Here is a 17,904-nt window from a genome sequence, read left to right as displayed (position 1 = left end):
TTTGGCCTGCCGAACGCGGCGGCCACACGTCAGCGTCTTATGAGGAGTATTCTGGAGGCTCGGGAGGTCAGGCATTCCGCCGTCCTGGCGGAGACGGAGATGGTCCTCGAGGAGCCGCATGTGCCTCTGGGGCCCCCCGAGGCTCCTGGACCTGGGGGCTCGTGAGGGACGGTCTCCGCAGCGCGTGTCGTCAGCTACTTCAGCATCCCTTCATCTCCAACATCATCAGGTGACATCGTTCGAGTTTCGTTTTCAGCTGGGAGCGCCCCCAGGGCTGCATCATTCCCAGGCCGCGTGGGTCAGTCCATGCGGCATGTGTCCCTTTTTTTACGCCTTTAGGTTACTTTGTTCGGGGAGCCCCTCGGGCTGCATTATCCCCAAGCCACTTGGGCCTGGCCCAGAGGCATTTGCCTTTCTATGCGTCTATCTAAATGGATTCGCTCCTTCATATTTAATGTGCTTGACCTAATTGCCAATTCGATTGACACCTACCTTTGGAGCCGCTCGCTCTGGCACGACACTTGCGCACGGGTCCGTCCCTGCAACGCTAATAAATCTGGGTGGTCGAGCTCTGGCCGCGGCAGCCCCGCGAGGCGCCACCTCACCGGCACCTTAGTGCCTCAATCACTCCCTTGGAGCGACCAATGGTTGGCTGGCAACCGCGACAGCAGACCTTGCTTTCTCTCGTTATTGGTATGCAGGACCCACTCCGGGAGCAACGCTGGGCACGATGTGAGCCTCCTCTCCTTCTCTCCGGCACAATCCGCTTGCACGTTAAAAGGGGGGCGCCTGAGCATCGCAACTCATGGGCTCTTACTGGCTCTCCAGCCCTCACCCCCTGGCCTTGATCCACGGCATCGCGACCTATCATACCAGCGGCGGCTGAGCTCGCTCAAGGGCTGGGACCTGAGGACGTAGAGCATGAAGGAAAGTGTGGGGGAGAGGGAAGGAGCTCGCGAAGACCTGACCCAGCAGCGCCTCAGCTGCCGCCACGCAGGCGCGGTGCTTCACTGAAAGGTACTCCAAACCAACAAGATAAGTCACACCAAGACTGATTTGACTCAGCGCTAAACCCTTGGCTATAGCAGCTCTGCCACGACGATGCTGCCTACCTTTCTTGCCCTGCGGAGGATGCTTGAGCGCTAAAGGGGACCTCCTAAGCATCGTGACTCAGGGGCTCTTACTGGACCTCAGGCCGCTCACCTCCTGGCCTTGACCACGGCATCGCGACCTGGCATACCAGCGACGGCTGAAGCTTGCCTGGGGACCGGGACCTGTCAGCGTAGAGCACCAAGCCCTCGTGAGGAAAGAAAGGGGAGCCGAGCCGGGATAGGACCAGCATATCGCATCAATTCATAATAAGGATATATATTCACAAAAGACATGGCCAGCGCCTTACATACCCCCGTGGGGTGGTACTTCGATTCCTCGCAGGGACAAAAGACGTGAATCCTAAGGAGTCCTAACTACACGCACCGCGATGGCAGACGCCATCATCAACAGTGGGCCACGTGAGGCCAGCGCCAACCCCATCTAGATCAGCCGCGCCGGCCCTGCTTCGGACACGGCGCGAGCTCGGGGGCTCATAGCTGTCATCGCTCGTTGCCGGAGTCAGGAAGAGTCCGGAAGATTCGCTGGACCCTCCGCCACGCCCGCTGCCACCAGAGGAGCTGCTGGAAGAGCGGGCGGCAGGCCTGGTGCTCGCCGCTCCGGAGCTCCGGCCGCTGCCTCTCGGTAGCACCCCAGCCGACGTCCTTCCTCGTCGAAGATCTTGAAGAGCATCAGGGAGGTGCCATCCTAATCCAGGTGGATCACGAGGGCACCCTCCGATCGGCAGACCCGAGCGATCTCGCCCCAGCCCCGGGTCACACTACTACAAAAACCGCTACTAATGGCGCACCTAATTTGGCCATTAATGGCGCATCACTGGTGCGCCATTACTAGCACGCCATTAGTAATTTTTACTAATGGCGCACCAGTGGTGCGCCATTAGTATCTGGTATACTAATGGCGCACCACTGGTGCGCCATTAGTATAGGCCACGGTGCGCCATTAGTATGCCTCCTAGGGGCCATGTATACCCAGGTGCTTTGGCATACTAATGGCGCACGACCACGAGATGCGCCATTAGTAACAGCGGCTTACTAATGGCGCACTGTCCAGTGATGCGCCATTAGTATGCTTTGTCATACTAATGGCGCACTGTCATGTGATGCGCCATTAGTATGAATATTAGGTTTTTTTATTTTTTATTTTCTGTTTTTTGCACAGGTTACAAAATGTATAATTTGACAAAATATAGACAGCACACATCAACAACAAATTCATCAAATACAATAGAAGATTAGTCTTTGAATACAATTCATCATATTAGTCTCCGAATACAATTCATCATATTAGTCTCCAATTTTTATTATAGTAAGAATATTACAATGTCTTTACAAGTTTCCAATAAAAGGAAAATTGCAAGGAAATAAAAAAAACCTAAAGCTAATCTTCTAGTAATCTTTTCTTCTTTTTCTTCACTTTATCCCTGCAAAATGTAACAAAATAAACAGAAACACAAACAAACTATTTATAACATGTCAATACTGTCATTTTTTCAGACCAAGTAACTAACAACTTCAGTGAGACAGGCACAGTGCAGTGTGAATTTCAATTGGCTAAATCATATATAGAAATCAGTATCTTCTCTATGAACCTGAAACTGAGATGACTGGACTAATTTTGCACATTTGATTTATGAATTTATTCTTCTTCGACAACCAACTAAACTTCGGATCACCTTCTAAGCATCTGTACATACTACATAGGCTGATTAATCCAACAGCCAGAATGCAAATATCGACTATTTCCATTCAACTTCTTCACTTACTCATTATTATCTAATGAAACCATTTGTAACTAATGAAGCAGATTGGCTGAAGTTATCATGTCTACATTTGGCTGGTAGGATGGAACATTTCTGGATTGGGAGTCAATGAGCTTTATGCTTTCAATTCTCACTGTTTTATTCAGGTGGTACAAGTAACATTTCAGCCTATTTCTAGATAAAAGCCCACCCTCTGTATGAGGCTTCACTGCCCAAAAGGCTGAAGTTGGAATATGATCAAACTATTCAGAGCACTATAGGTCCAAAATGGTCCTTTGAATTCAATAGTTGATTTCGGAGCACTATAGGGTCAAAATGGTCCTTTGAATTCAATAGTTGATTTCTGAGCCAAAATACTATTTATTTTATTTGTGCACAATTTTACCAACAAATTATCAGAAGATAGTTCAGAACGCACGTATATCAATAGCATGTGTAGCAGTAAGATTTACACTAACTAAATTTGTCATACCACTAAGCTTCTCATTCCTTGGTCTGGAAGCAGATCCATACTCTTTCGACTGTCTTTGGCTCTCATCAATGAGGGTATTCTCCAAATCGACCTTTTCTGTCTACAGAAAGGCAACAAAACAGAATACATTGCCAAATAAGAACATCGATACTATAAATTTTGAATAGATCTAAAATTAATTAGGAAACATTAGAATAGATAAAATTGCAATCAAGAACAATGTATGATGAGAACATCGATAATATGAAATTCATTGACATATCTAAAACTACAAAGGGAAACATCAGAAATACAGAATACATAATCTTACAAATTGATGCGCTGGAAGAGTGTCAAGGGGAAGAAAGCTTAGAATGTCTGATCTGCCAAATGGCTAAAATGTTTTACATGTAACACAAACAAAGGAGGACAATAGATAATCAGAGCTAGCTATATTCCATTCTTTCTGCAGCGACAACAACAACAATGGATTGTTTTTATCGCATACGTCCTTGATGTTCTAACCAGCCTGACTGACTCCCTACTCATGTCCACTGTAGGAGAGGTATCTCATGTTCATCATTGTCTGACATATGATTTTTAACATGTACTTGGGGTCTAACATGGGAAGGAGCCAGAGGGAGTCGCACAATGAAAGTTGATCTTGCTAAATCACAATAAAATAAATACATGCAGAAATGCGCATATGAGTAGCAGAGTACATCTAATGAGAGCAACAAGCCATCTAGAAAACTTTAATACATTTAATATTGAGTAAAATTGCACATGTTCTCGACCTAATTTAACCCAAGTTGGAAAAAACAGTAAGGTTTGGGTAACTTTGCACATAATACCATTTCACATTGCAGCAGGTCTCAACCCAACCAGACCAGAACCTACTGTTTTCGTCTATTAAGAGGTGTGCAACATTTACATTGTGTTAGGTGCAAAGAAAACTAGACACTGGTGATTGGCACGGTTATGATTGAAATTAGGTGGCAGAAAGGGCAATTTACTATTCATTATAATATATTTCCTACCAATACCTGACAAGGTGAATCGAGAATAATACCCAACAGAAAAGAAAAAATATTACTCACTGAATTCTAAACCAATGCAGCACCAATTCTATTAAAACTGTTCTGACTACAGCATTATTTCCGCCTGTTCTCCATTCCCATCTACCTTTGCTTCTCACTGATTCCTCCAAAAACATGTGAGCTAGGGGGCACTCCCGTGTGTGCATGCACATGGTATGTGTAATTGTGTATGCTTCAACACGACATAACCTTAAAGGAATATATAAGGTGGAAACCAAAATAAAGTGCCAAAGCATGTTCTAGTTTTCAAAATTCTCAGGATGGACACATTTGAAATACACAAAAATGGGTAAACATGCATGAATAATGGTTTGTCTGCAGAATGTCCCTTCACCAACATCTACAGGTTTCTTCGCAATTTACCAAAACCTCAGCACATAGTTCCCACCTTCCATGAACTTAACCTCAATTTACCAAAATTGGTTTCGATGTACACTCATGTCAATCGTGTACGCAGAACGGCAAAATTCCTCCGTGCGTCAATGTACGTCAGTAGCTCTGTACTTGTTTCTTCATTAATTAAACCATGTAGAGAATGGCACAATATCACACCATGCAGTGGACACCAAAATTTCCTACTCCCATGCACGATCAAGTTCTGTTCGAAGCATGGTCAGATAGATATGAATACCTCTAGGTGGTGGAGCGTGTCAAGGAGTAGCGCCCGCTTCTGCTTGAGAAGCACAAGCTGCTTGTGCAGCGCCTCGAACTCCTCCCGCACGATCCTCTCGCTGTCAGCAATGGCAGCATCGCTGACCCCTTCCTGCTGCAGGCGCTTCTTCAGGCGCTCGGTGGAGACCGCCGCGGCCGCCGCAGTGTCCCCCGGCCCGACCATCTCGCTGGTGGACATCCTCGGGAACATCTCCTTGGTGGCACGGAGCGCCTCGAGCCACGCGGCCCTGTCCTCCCTCGTCTCGGCCCGCAGGTGCAGCCTCTTGGTCCCCGAGAAGATGGAGAACCTCCTGTCGTCCGATCTTCTCTCTCTGACGGTCGACACCTGCACGTCAACCACCCGTTTCAGCGTCAGAGACAGAGGGAAATGGATCTGCGGATCAGAGGAGCGAATCGAAGCATCGAGCGGGCGACTGACCTTGAGGTGGATTTCGACGAGGGGCTTGCGGGGCGTCTGGTGGTGGCCGTGGCCGTTGGAGTGGGGGGCGGAGGCGGAGGAGGGGCGCGGTCCTCGCCGATGACCTTGGTGCCGCGGTCGGTGTCGCGGGAGAGGTCGATGCGGTCGGGCCCGTGGATCTTGTAGTAGGAGAGCACGCCGTCGCTGAGCGCGAACCAGCGGGGCCGCCACCCGCGGCCGTAGTTGACCCACTTGTAGAGGACCCCGGAGATGCCAGATCCGGTGTCGCCATGGCCGGCCTCCTCCTGTGGTGCCTGCTAGGTCGCCACGGCCGCGGGCTCCTTGTCTGTGGCGGCTGGATCTGGGGCCTTGGGGTGGCAGGGAGCTCCTCCTCCTGCAGCTCGGCGGCCTCCACACCTCGGAGCAACACCGTCGCCGGAGGACGTGGTCACCTGCTCTCCTCTGGATCTGGTGAGGAGGGTTGGGGAAGGAGCTCACCACGGCTCCATGCCCTGGATCTGGTGTGAGGGAGGGGGAAGGGAGCTCTCCGTGGTCAGGAGGGAGAGGAAGAGGCGGGCGGCCGGGGCTTCCCGATCTAAATCAAAGTCGAGGGAGGTGGGTGGGTGTGTCAAGAGGAAGGTGAGGGGGAGAGAATGTGACAAGAGGGAGGGGATAAGGGGTGATAGCAATGGCGCACTGGTAGGGGTGCGCCATACGTATAGATAGCAATGGCGCATCTCTTACTGGTGCGCCATTACTAGTTAAAACTAGTAATGGCGCACGGTGGAACAGTGCGCCATTAGTAGTTTTGCAAAAAAAGGAATAAAAAGTATAATTAAAAAAACAACATTAGTGGCGCACTTTCCGACAGGTGCGCCATTACTAGTTATAACTAGTAATGGCGCACTGTGTCTGGATGCGCCATTAGTATGTTTGGACAGGCGCACTAGTTCAAAAAAAAAATTGATACTAATGGCGCACCCTGGGCCAGGTGCGCCATTAGTAGTTTCAACTCTAATGGTGTACCAGAAGGTGGTGCGCCATTAGTATATACTAATGGCGCACCGCTTGTCTGGTGCGCCATTAGTGTCAATCTCATCTATAGCCCTTTTTCTAGTAGTGTCATGTAGACCTTCCCCGGAGCGACGACCTCGACCTCCGCTTCGGTCGTAGGGGTACTGCAGTCAGCGTGCTGCAGCCAGAGCTCGAGAGGCCCCCTCGACGGGATATCAAAGGCGAAAGAGGGAGGAAGGCAAATCCGAGATCGAGGAGGCATGGCGGTGTGAAGCACGAGCTCGCGGAAGGAGCTCTCGGCGTGAACTCTAGGAGGAACGACACGCAACGCCGTAATCCGCCGGCGACGACGGCGGCTCTGGCGGTGCTGTTCGGCACCTGCGTCTTCAGGGCCCTCGATCTGGGCGTACAAGGGCAGCGGAAACCCAGGCGGCGGCCGCTCGAGCCAGGGCCTCGACACCTTCTGCCAAGCACCCCCTTCTCCACGGCAGAGGGCTGGCCGTTTCTTCGGCGGGAGCAGAATAGGACCCTCTCGGGGGGCCTTCCCCTTCTCTTCTGTAGAAAATCGGCGGATTGGTGCCATCGACGCAAGGTGGAGCAAGGGCGACGAAGAAGAAGAAAGAGAGTAGCACGAAGGGACGGACTGGAAGGGCTCACACCGTTCCCTACATATAGCCGGAGGAGGCCAACCGTCGGCCTCCATGATCACAGGTAATCATGACCCGTTTTTGCATGCAGGGACTTGTCAAGTCATGCAATTGCCGAGGCGTCGTGGGGAAGCGGGGACGCCCGTGTCCAATCAACCGGCATGCGTCGCCCAAGGCCACAGGCTGTTGGGGCCCACGGTGCTTCGCACTCGCCCCTTCGCTTCTCTGCTAAGCCAAGTCCGGGCATGCCTTGGGCCCGGGGGCTACTGTCGGCATTCTGGGAACGGGGGTACCCAGACTTGCCTGCCTGCGGCCTGCAGCGTGGCTCAAGGAGTGGCCCAGTACGGCCCATCTTCGTCAACACAATCTCAAGACCCTCGCGAGGGGCCAAGCCTCGCGGAGCGGACGACAGGAAGCTTCCTCAGGCACAGCCTCGTCAGGCTGGCTCGCAAGGAGGCGGAGACATCAAGGCGGGGTACCTCACGAGGTGCCTGTGACGCAAGCCATGACGATCGAAGCCAGGAAGGCACTAGGCGGGCGCCAGCCTGCGCAGCGTCCTTGTTTCCTCTTTGGTGCAAAGGGGGCAAGCGCAGGCCAAGGTACCAAGCAAAGGCTACCATTTTGATGCAACAAGACCAAGACCAGCAGAACGGCAGGATGGAGGTCATTGTGGAGACCAGGAAGGCGTCATCGTCAGAGTCTTTGTAGGAGAGGACCAACTTTAGTCAGGATAAGTGTACTAGATGTTCCCCTTCAAAATGGCCAATTATTGGCGCCCTTCCCGCTCAATATTTGGGAAGAGGACCAGGGCCTTTCTAGCAAAAGAACGACAAGCGTATGCACCTCAACTTGCTAAGCTCTGGGCCTTTCTAGCAAATGGCTTAACCGGAATTGACCTCGTTCGATGCTGGGTTTCATGGGGTATTCTTCCCTTAAGCCGCCACTCCAGTTTGATGCATGAGCCGGAAACATCAAAGACCCTCAACTGTATCATGAGATAGAAACGACTGATGAGGAAGTCACTGAGTCCATGAAGAAGATGCTGGATGAACCGATCGCTCAATGCAGCAAGACCGGATTGGCCCCTTTTTACACCTCCAACAAACTGCCAGCTGTTAGAAGTTTACCTTTCCTACCTTTATTGATCCGTCTCCGCTTTAACATTGTTCTGATAACCCTTTGTTTTGATTTTACAAGCCAAAGATTCTTTCTGGAAGAGGAAAGCTTCAAACAAACCGGTGAGGGATCCTCGTGCAAAAAGCATAGTCATAAAGAAAGAAGCCAAGAAGAAAACCGCCGAGTCCTCTGATCCGCTCGAAGACGTTGATGAGTCGGATCCAGAGGTAGAACTTGACTCCCTTGGTTCATTTTTCATACACCTTATTGACAATGACTATTCCCAGGATGATGTGGAGGCCACTCGTGCGGACCATGTAGAGGTAATCTCCCTTTCCTCCGATTCAGATCATGTGCCGGTTCAAAAATTTCGCCGTGCAGTTTAGAAAGTAAAATACTCTCACCCTCTTGCTCATTTGGATCCGCAATTTTCTTGAAGACATAGCAAACTGAAGGTCGTTGCACAACCCGGCACAGTGGCCAGCAAGTCAATTCTTCCGGTTTACCAGATACACCAACCCGGAAGCGTCGTCCAGAGGTTTTTTGTTCTCCCAAAAAATTTATCCTTTGACAGGTTGCTTCCGATATCCACTTCATCCGTCTGATTCGAATTATTAGGTGACTTCCAATTCTTCATCCGGCGATTCATCAACCACCCAAATGCCTCCCCTCAAGACTGTCCCTGGGTAAGTATACTGGCTTTAACTTTGTTTTCTTGTACCAGTTTACCAACTGACCTCTTGTTTTAATATTACAGCGCCAAAGCCCGTCTGAGCAAGAAAGCAAAACCCAATGTCCCTACTGAAGAGGTTGAACCGGACAGAACTTCAGAAGGCGCTAATAGAGATGCTGACATCACCATTGATGATCCTGTACCCCAAAGTCAGGATACCTATGCTGAACCACCAGAAGTCAACCCGGCCAGTCCGCATGCTGATCCTCCAAGCCCAGCCAAGGGCGAAGATGTGCCAAGCCCGGCCAGGGATACTATCAATCCTCCAACCCCATCAAAAGGTGGCGATGATGATGTTGTTATCACTGGTAGTGGTCACACTATCCCTGGCAACCCAGTTGCCTTGTCAAAGCATACTGCCAAGGAGGAATTTGCTGCTATAGGCAAGGGGAAAGGGAAGACAGATTTATCCAGCTTCATTAACCTTAGCGCCGAAGAGCTCCATTCCGGATTCTTAAACCGCCTATACACAAGCCGGGATTATGAGGCCAGTTTGGTGAACTTAATGAAGGAGCTCTATGAGGTAATCTTCAAAACACTTTAAATTTGCTTGTTTCTGTATTCCAATTCCATTGTAGCCCCAAGGGCCAGTTTATCTCTTGAAGACAAACCAGGACTTCGAAGATCAAGAACACTTCAACTGAGTAGTCCCCAAGGGCCGGTTTATCTTAGCAAGATGAACTGGGACTTTTTGTTAAACCTTGTCTTTATGAACTGCCTCCACCTTTGATTTGATTGGTCAATTAGGCATTAGCCCCCAAGTGCCAAGCTTAATACTTGTATTGAACCTTGGGACTTTAAAATATCAGTTTTAAGAAGCAATCCGCATTAGCCCCCAAGTGCCAAGTGTATAACTTGTTATGTGCTTGGGACTTTAACAGCTTCATCATCTGATTTTTGCAGACCGACATAAACACCAAAGTTTCTCAAATCGCCGATCTTCGGGAAAATATCAAGTCTCAGCAAGAAGAGACCTATAAAGCCAAAGAGGAGCTAAAGGGCGCTTTAACAGCAATGGAACAATTGAAGGATGGCTTCAAAAATGAGCGCACCAATTGGGAAACTGAGAAGGCCGCTTTGTTGAAGCGGGCTGAAGACGCGGAAGCAGCTCTGAAACCGGTGGCGGAAGAGCTGACTGGGCTGAAACATCAAGTGAATGCCATGACTTCTGCAATTTTTGGTAAGTACTGTGTAATAGTCTGTTCTGTAGTATCTTCAACTTTGCCGGTTTAACATTAAATTCTTAAACCGTTGCAGGTAGTCGCATTGCTCATCTGGGCGTAGATATGCGGATGAAGTTGAATGCAGCTTACACATTGGTTGAGCAACTGTACACTGGTGCCCAACGAGTTATTTGTGCAGCCTCATATAACAAACCGCACCAACGCTGATCAAGGATACACTGGCCAAATTGTCGATGACACCGGCGCAGATAGAAGAAATGAAGCGATCTGCTGCCAGGGCTGGCGCTTTGTTAGCACTGACTCGTGCCAAATCATGGATAGCTGACCTGGATCCAGTTGATATCTCCAAGGGCTATCCGGATGAACAATAAAACGGATTAGCATTTGATAGCGAAGCCCTCAAAGCCCTGACCAAGGAGATGCGTCCAGTAGCAAGTCAATTGCCCGAAGAAGTGAATTTGGATGCTCATCGGTCCTTCTATGATGCCAACAACCATCGAGTTGACACTGCTGTGAAAGAAGTGCAGAATCTTATTCCGCCAATTCGTAAGCACACTTATGCCCCTGACGTTGAACCGTCCAGTCTTATAAGTGAAGAGGCTTATTTCAAGCTTTAACCCGGATTGACTGGACCACCGTTGACTTCTAGCCACTGGGTGGGGAGGAGGAGGTTGAACCAACGCCTGAGGATTCATCAACCTCACGTCGACCTGACGACGAGTCTTAATCCGGCAATAAGCTTGATTTTCACAGACTGTGTTCTGTGTGAGAAACAATCATTATTTTGGGCTTCAAAGCACCTTGTAATAGGCTTGTTGAAATACTTTGATCCGCGGCACTGATACATGGCTTTGTTGATCCACCATGATATTTGCTATGCTTGATTATACTTTGATAATTTCATGCAATCCTGATGTCTGCATAAAAAGAATTGTCTGGGCGGTTTACCGCCGGACGGGTCACAATGCCCAATACAAAGCCCGGTTAATTACCAAAGATGAATCAGAATATGAAATAAATCATACCTGTGATATTAAATCACTTAGTTGGTTTACCGACTTGGATTGTAGTAAGGGTGAGAACCCAAATCTGGAGTGTTGATAACTCTCACCATGCAGTGCTGGTGTATATGATAAATCATACCGGGTTGTGATGAACACCAGATGATTAAACTGGCGACATGTAGTCAAAGCCAGACCGGGTGTTGTAACACCGGTTTAATAATGAATATGGTCTGACAACTTGTAGTTGAAAGCCAAGCCGGGTTAACTAACACCGGTTTAATAATGAATATAGTCTGACAACTTGTAGTTGAAAGCCAAGTCGGGTTAACAAACACCGGTTTAATAATGAATATGGTCTGACACCTTGTAGTTGAAAGCCAAGCCGGGTTAACAAACACCGGGTTATTATGATGACTGAAAAGCCATACCGGGTCGACTGACGCTGGTTTAACATAAATTTTAACAAAAGGGGGAAAAACTTGGCAAAAAGCAAATAAAAACCATGTAGTCAAGGCTTTTCAAGGGATGCCAGGCCCAAATTCGAGGCTTTTCATGGGCTGCCAGGCCGCTGAGTTAAACCATTTTACAAAGCCTTTTAAGATGGGCCTCCAACTAACCAATCGTTGTTTTAACTTTGACAAGTTCAGGGTCTGTATAAGATTGACTTGTCAAACGTTCGGCGGGTCGTGCCAGGATTACCTAGATAGGAGTGGCTTACTTGATGAAGGAAGGTAACCCGGGGTTTTAGGTGAATACACCAGGCTTCCAAGCCATGCTTGATAGCATATTACAAGGGTCCTTTCAAACTCTTTGTTGCAGTGCACAAAGAGCCCCCAAGTTAGTTTGTGAGCCGTTCTCAATGGGTGCCTATGTTTGAGCTGTGCATATCATCCAGACTCTCTTTGGCCCCTTGGGTGTGAAGCTCCCAAGCTGTATTGTGGCATGATAGCCGGTTTAACAGGAAGAACTCCACTTTGTTAGCTGAAGTCCCCATGTAACCAAAAGATATTTGAGGAAAACGGCAATATATTGATCATAATATATACATTGTCAAAATATGTACATAAGAGAAGCCTATGGCTCAAGTGTAGTAAGGCCGAAGGAGAGCTATGTTCCACGGCCGCCGGGTCCCCTCCTCAGAACTGCGTGAGTTGTCTCGAACGTCAATGAGGCAGTATGATCCGTTGTGCAGATTCTTGCTGACCACAAAGGGCCCTTCCCAAGGTGGGGATAACTTGTGCATATTGGTCTGATCTTGGATGAGCCGGAGCACCAAGTAGCCTTATTGAAAGGTTCTTGTTTTAACCCGGCGGCTGTGATAACTCTGCAGGTCTTGCTAATAAACCGCCGAACGAGCCAAAGCCATGTCCCTTTTTCATCTAACAGGTCTAGCACCTCCTTGCGTGCTTGCTCATTGTCCGCTTCAACATAATTAGCAACCCGGGGCGAATCATGACGAATATCACTTGGGAGGACCGCCTCTGCCCCGTAAACCATGAAGAAAGGTGTGTAACCTGTTCATCTATTGGGGGTGGTGTTAATGCTCCACAACACTGAAGGTAATTCTTCCACCCAACAACCCGGCATCCGCTTTAAAGGAACCATGAGCCGATGCTTGATACCCTTCAAGATTTCTTGATTGGCTCTCTTAGCTTGACCATTGGAGTGGGGGTGAGCCACGGATGCTATATCAAGCCGGATGTGCTCTCTCTGACAAAAGTCCTCCATCTCACCTTTAGAAAGGTTTGTGCCATTATCCGTGATGATGATGTGTGGAAAGCCAAAGTGGAAGATGATCTTTTTGATGAATTGAACCGGCATGGCTGCGTCACACTTGCTTACGGGTCCGCTTCAACCCATTTAGTGAACTTATCAAGCGCCACCAGCATGTGGGTCTTCTTATCCTTGGATCGCTTAAAGGCCCCCACCATATCAAGCCACCAAGTAGCAAACAGCCAAGTGATGGGAATCATCTGTAGCTCTTGAGCCGGAACATGAGCTCGGCGTGAAAACTTCTGACAAGCATCACACCGCTTTACCAGATCCTCAGCATCTGCATGAGCTGTCAACCAATAGAACCCATGACGAAAAGCTTTAGCCACCAGGGACTTTGAACCGACATGGTGACCACAATCCCCTTCATGGATTTCACATAGAATCTCTTGGCCTTCTTCAGGAGAAACACAACGCTGGAATATGCGTGAAACACTGCAGTGGTGTAACTCACCATTGTGAATAACCATGGACTTTGATCGTCGGACTATCTGTCTGGCTAGAACCTCATCATCTGGTAGCTCGCCCCGATTCATATACGCTAAATATGGAACCGTCCAATCCGGAATTACATGTAAAGCGGCTACCAATTGGGCCTCCAGACCAGGAACAGCTAAATCCTCCTCTGTATGAAACTTAACAGACGGGTTATGCAAGATATCTAAAAAGTATTGGGTGGTACTGGTTTACGCTGAGATCCCAACCGGCTCAAAGCATCTGCTGCTTCATTTTTGCACCGGTCAATGTGCTCAACCTGATATCCTTTAAAGATACCCGCCACAATATCCACCTCGTGTCTGTAAGCCGCCATGAGTGGATCCTTAGAATCCCAAGTGCCAGAAACTTGCTGGGCCACCAGATCAGAATCTCCAAAGCATCCTACTCGGCTTAAATTCATTTCCTTGGCCACACGGAGATCAAGGAGTAACGCCTCGTACTCAGCTGCATTGTTAGTACAAGGAAACATTAAGCGGAGAAGGTAACGAATTTTATCACCTCGAGGGGAAGTAAGGACAACTCCAGCCCCCGAGCCCTCCAATTGCCTGGATCCATCAAAGTGAATAGTCCAGTATGTATTATCCGGTTTGTCCTCTGGTGCCTGTAACTCGGTCGAATCATTGATGAAGTCAACAAGCGCCTGAGATTTGATGGCTGTTCGAGGCATATACTTCAACCCATGTGGACAAGCTCAATTGCCCACTTTGCAACCCGGCCAGTTGCTTCCCGGTTCTAAATTATATCGCCCAAGGGAGCAGAGCTGACCACTGTAATGGGATGGCCTTGAAAGTATTGTTTGAGCTTCCGACTCGCCATAAAAACCCCATATACCAGCTTCTACCAATGCGGATATCGTTGCTTTGACTCAATAAGCACTTCACTGATATAGTAAACCGGCCGTTGAACCGGATATTCCTTCCCAGCCTCCTTGCGCTCAACCACAATTGCCACACTGACAACACGGGCATTAGAAGCCACGTACAATAACAAGGGCTCCTTGTCAACCGGAGCAGCAAGGACCGGCGGTTCAGCCAACTGCCGCTTCAAGTCCTCCAACGCCGCATCAGCCGCATCACTCCACACAAAAGTGTGTGTTTTCTTCAACATCTGATATAGAGGGATCGCCTTCTCTCCCAAGCGGCTAATAAACCGGCTTAGGGCTGCAATTCGACCTGCCAGACGCTGAACATCATTAATACAGGTCGGTTTAGCCAACAATGTAATCGCCTTGATCTTTTCCGGATTAGCTTCAATGCCTCTGTTCGACACCAGAAAACCTAAGAGCTTGCCTGCCGGAACACTGAAAACACACTTGTCCGGATTAAGCATCATCTTATAAACCCAAAGATTGTCAAAGGTCTCCTTGAGATCATCTATCAATGTCTCCTTCTTCCTGGATTTTACTACAATGTCATCCACATAGGCATGAACATTGCGCCCAATCTGAGTGTGAAGACAATTCTGCATACAGCGCTGATAAGTTGCCTGGGCACTCTTGAGCCCAAAGGGCATAGAAACATAGCGGAAGGCTCCAAAGGGAGTGATGAAGGCTATCTTCTCCTGGTCCTTAACTGCCATTTTGATCTGATGATAACCTGAATAAGCATCCAAGAAACTTAAATGCTCACAACCCGCCGTCGCATCAATGATCTGATCAATACACGGGAGAGCAAAAGGATCTGCCGGACAAGCCTTGTTCAAATATGTGTAGTCCACACACATGCGCCAAGTATCATTTTTCTTAAGGACCAGCACCGGATTAGCCAACCACTTAGGGCGAAACACTTCGATGATAAACCCAGCAGCCAACAGCCGGGCTACCTCCTCACCGATTGCCTTGCGTGTTTCCTCGTTAAAGCGGCGAAGAAACTGCTTGACCGGTTTAAACTTGGGATCAATATTGAGAGTGTGCTCAGCGAGTTCCCTCGGTACACCTGGCATGTCAGAAGGTTTCCATGCAAAAATGTCCCGTATCTCATGGATGAACTCGATGAGCGCACTTTCCTATTTCAGATCTAGATTGGTCCTGATGCTAAACTGCTTGGATGAATCGCCAGGAACAAAATCAACAAGTTTAGTCTCATCAACCATTTTGAACTTCAGGGTCGGGTCATGCTCAGTAGTGGGCTTCTTCAAGGGGTCATGTCTGCCGGATCAACATTGTCCTTATAGAACTTCAGCTCCTCTATAGCACAAACCGACTCAGCATAAGCAGCATCACCCTCCTCGCAATCCAAAGCAATCTTACGACTTCCATGGACTGTGATGGTCCCCTTATGACCCGCCATTTTGAGCTGTAAGTAAATATAGCAGGGCCTCGCCATGAACTTCGCGTAAGCCGGCCGTCCAAACAGTGCGTGATATGGGCTCTGGATTTTCAACACTTCAAAGGTCAATGTTTTAGACCTGGAGTCATTCTCATCACCGAACACAACCTCCAAAGCTATCTTGCCAACAGGATATGCCGATTTACCTGGTACTACACCATGAAAAATAGTGTTTGACGGTTTAAGACTCTTGTCTATCAACCCCATGCGACGGAAGGTTTCATAATACCGGATGTTGATACTGCTCCCTCCATCCATTAGCACCTTGGTAAACTTATAACCTCCCACCTAAGGTGCCACCACTAAAGCCAGATGACCCGGATTATCAACCCGCGGCGGATGATCCTCTCTGCTCCACACAATGGGCTGCCCGGACCACCGGAAGTAACGTGGCACTGTCGGTTCAATAGCATTAACTGCCCTGTTGTGAAGCTTCTGGTCGCATTTGCACAAGCTAGTAGTGAACACATCATACTGCCCGCCATTCAACTGCTTTGGGTGACTTTGATAACCTGATTGCTGATGATTCCCCTGATTATCCTGTTGGTTATTGCCACCTTGGTTGTTCTGGTTACCCTGATTATTTTGAAATCCAGAGTTTGAACCGCCACCACCATGAAAGCCTGGACCTGAACCGCCCGACGGACACTGATCATACCGGAAGAGATCAGAGTTTTTGAACTCCTTCATGATGAAACAATCCTTCCAAAGATGTGTTGCTCGAACCTCCTTGGTCCCGTGCTTTGGGCAAGGCTGGTTTAACAGTCGTTCCAGATTCATACCTCCACCACGCTGGGGCGGTTTACCTTTACGATGCTGCATATTAGTGTTAGCCACAAAATCTGAATTATCTACTTTGCGCTTACCATTATTCCCATGGCCCCTTGGTTGTGTTGCTGTCCCTTTGCACCGCCGTTCTTCTTTCCCTTCTCCGGTTTCTCCTCATCAGAATCGGGATCCTTGGTATTATCAGAATCGGCATATTTAACCAAAGCTGCCATAAGGGTTCCCATGTCATTGCAGTGGCGCTTGAGCCGTCCCAACTTCATCTTTAGTGACTTAAACTGGCAATTACACTCCAATGTTATGATTGCTTGGCCAGCATTAATCCGGTCCGACGAATGCAAAATTTCTAAAACCCGATGCACCCAAAGAGTTGTTAACTCGCTCTCTCCTTGAACACAGGCATCCAGATCCACAATGGACATAGGATGTTTGCATGTATCCTTGAAATTTTCTATAAACCGGGCCTTCAACTGGTCCCATGACTTGCGGAGTTGCCTAACAGGTTCTTCAACTAGGTATGAGCTGTCCCTTACAACATCATTGTGAAGTATTTTGCACAGGCCGCTTCATCCACATCCAGCATCTCCATCACCATCTCATATCTTTCAACCCATGCCTCAAGTGGTTGATCGGCGATGTAATTAGGCACCTTATGTGGACCCTTGAAATCCTTGGGCAGCCGCACATTACGGAGAGCCGAGATGAGACACGGCACTCCCCAGGAACTGAAGGAAAGCCCGGTGCCTCGGTCTACGGACGCTGCTGGCTGAACCAGGGCGGGTTGATGACGACCCGCATATTGTGCTGCTAAAGCGGCCTCCCTTCGTGCTCTGCCATTATCCACCACGTCCTGAGCATTTACCTCACCGCGTGCCGGATTGGGTCCTTGTGGGGCATTATGGCGCCGCGCATTGTTGGACACCTCCGGTTCATCTATGTGCCTGCTATAGCTTTTGCTCGGACGGGGGGTCGTGTGAATCCTATCTCGGCTATATGAGTAAGCCTGCTGCTGCACCATAGCAGTCTGAAGAAGATCCCTGGCCCGATGCGTCTCAACCGCCGCTGGCGATTCACCCTCCATCGGAATAGCTGCCAGCCGGGATGATGCTGCTATCATGTTATCCAAAGGGGTAGAGAAGTGACCCGGCGGGGGTGTTGTGTACCGTGGCGGGTTGTCTGTTCGTCGGGGTGGACCCATCACCTGAGGTTGATCTGGCGCTCCGGTCCTTGGCATGATAGTCCGGTTTACTGCTGCCGGGTTGCTGGTTCCTGCCCCTGGCATACTGAAGAGGTTCATTGCATTATAATCCACCGGCAAGCGAGACTGATG

The 17,904-nt window shown here is 48.9% G+C and overlaps 1 pseudogene; it reads right to left on the bottom strand.

Annotated features, from left to right (window-relative positions):
* Window positions 1-3,279: 3,279 nt before the first annotated feature.
* On the bottom strand, window positions 3,280-9,447 carry LOC123157695 (oxysterol-binding protein-related protein 1C-like; annotated as a pseudogene).
* Between the last annotated feature and the right edge of the window lie 8,457 nt (window positions 9,448-17,904).

This window comes from Triticum aestivum, chromosome 7B (assembly GCF_018294505.1).
Source record: "Triticum aestivum cultivar Chinese Spring chromosome 7B, IWGSC CS RefSeq v2.1, whole genome shotgun sequence".
Classification (NCBI taxonomy): domain Eukaryota; kingdom Viridiplantae; phylum Streptophyta; class Magnoliopsida; order Poales; family Poaceae; genus Triticum; species Triticum aestivum.
This window is presented reverse-complemented; position numbering and strand designations above follow the sequence as displayed.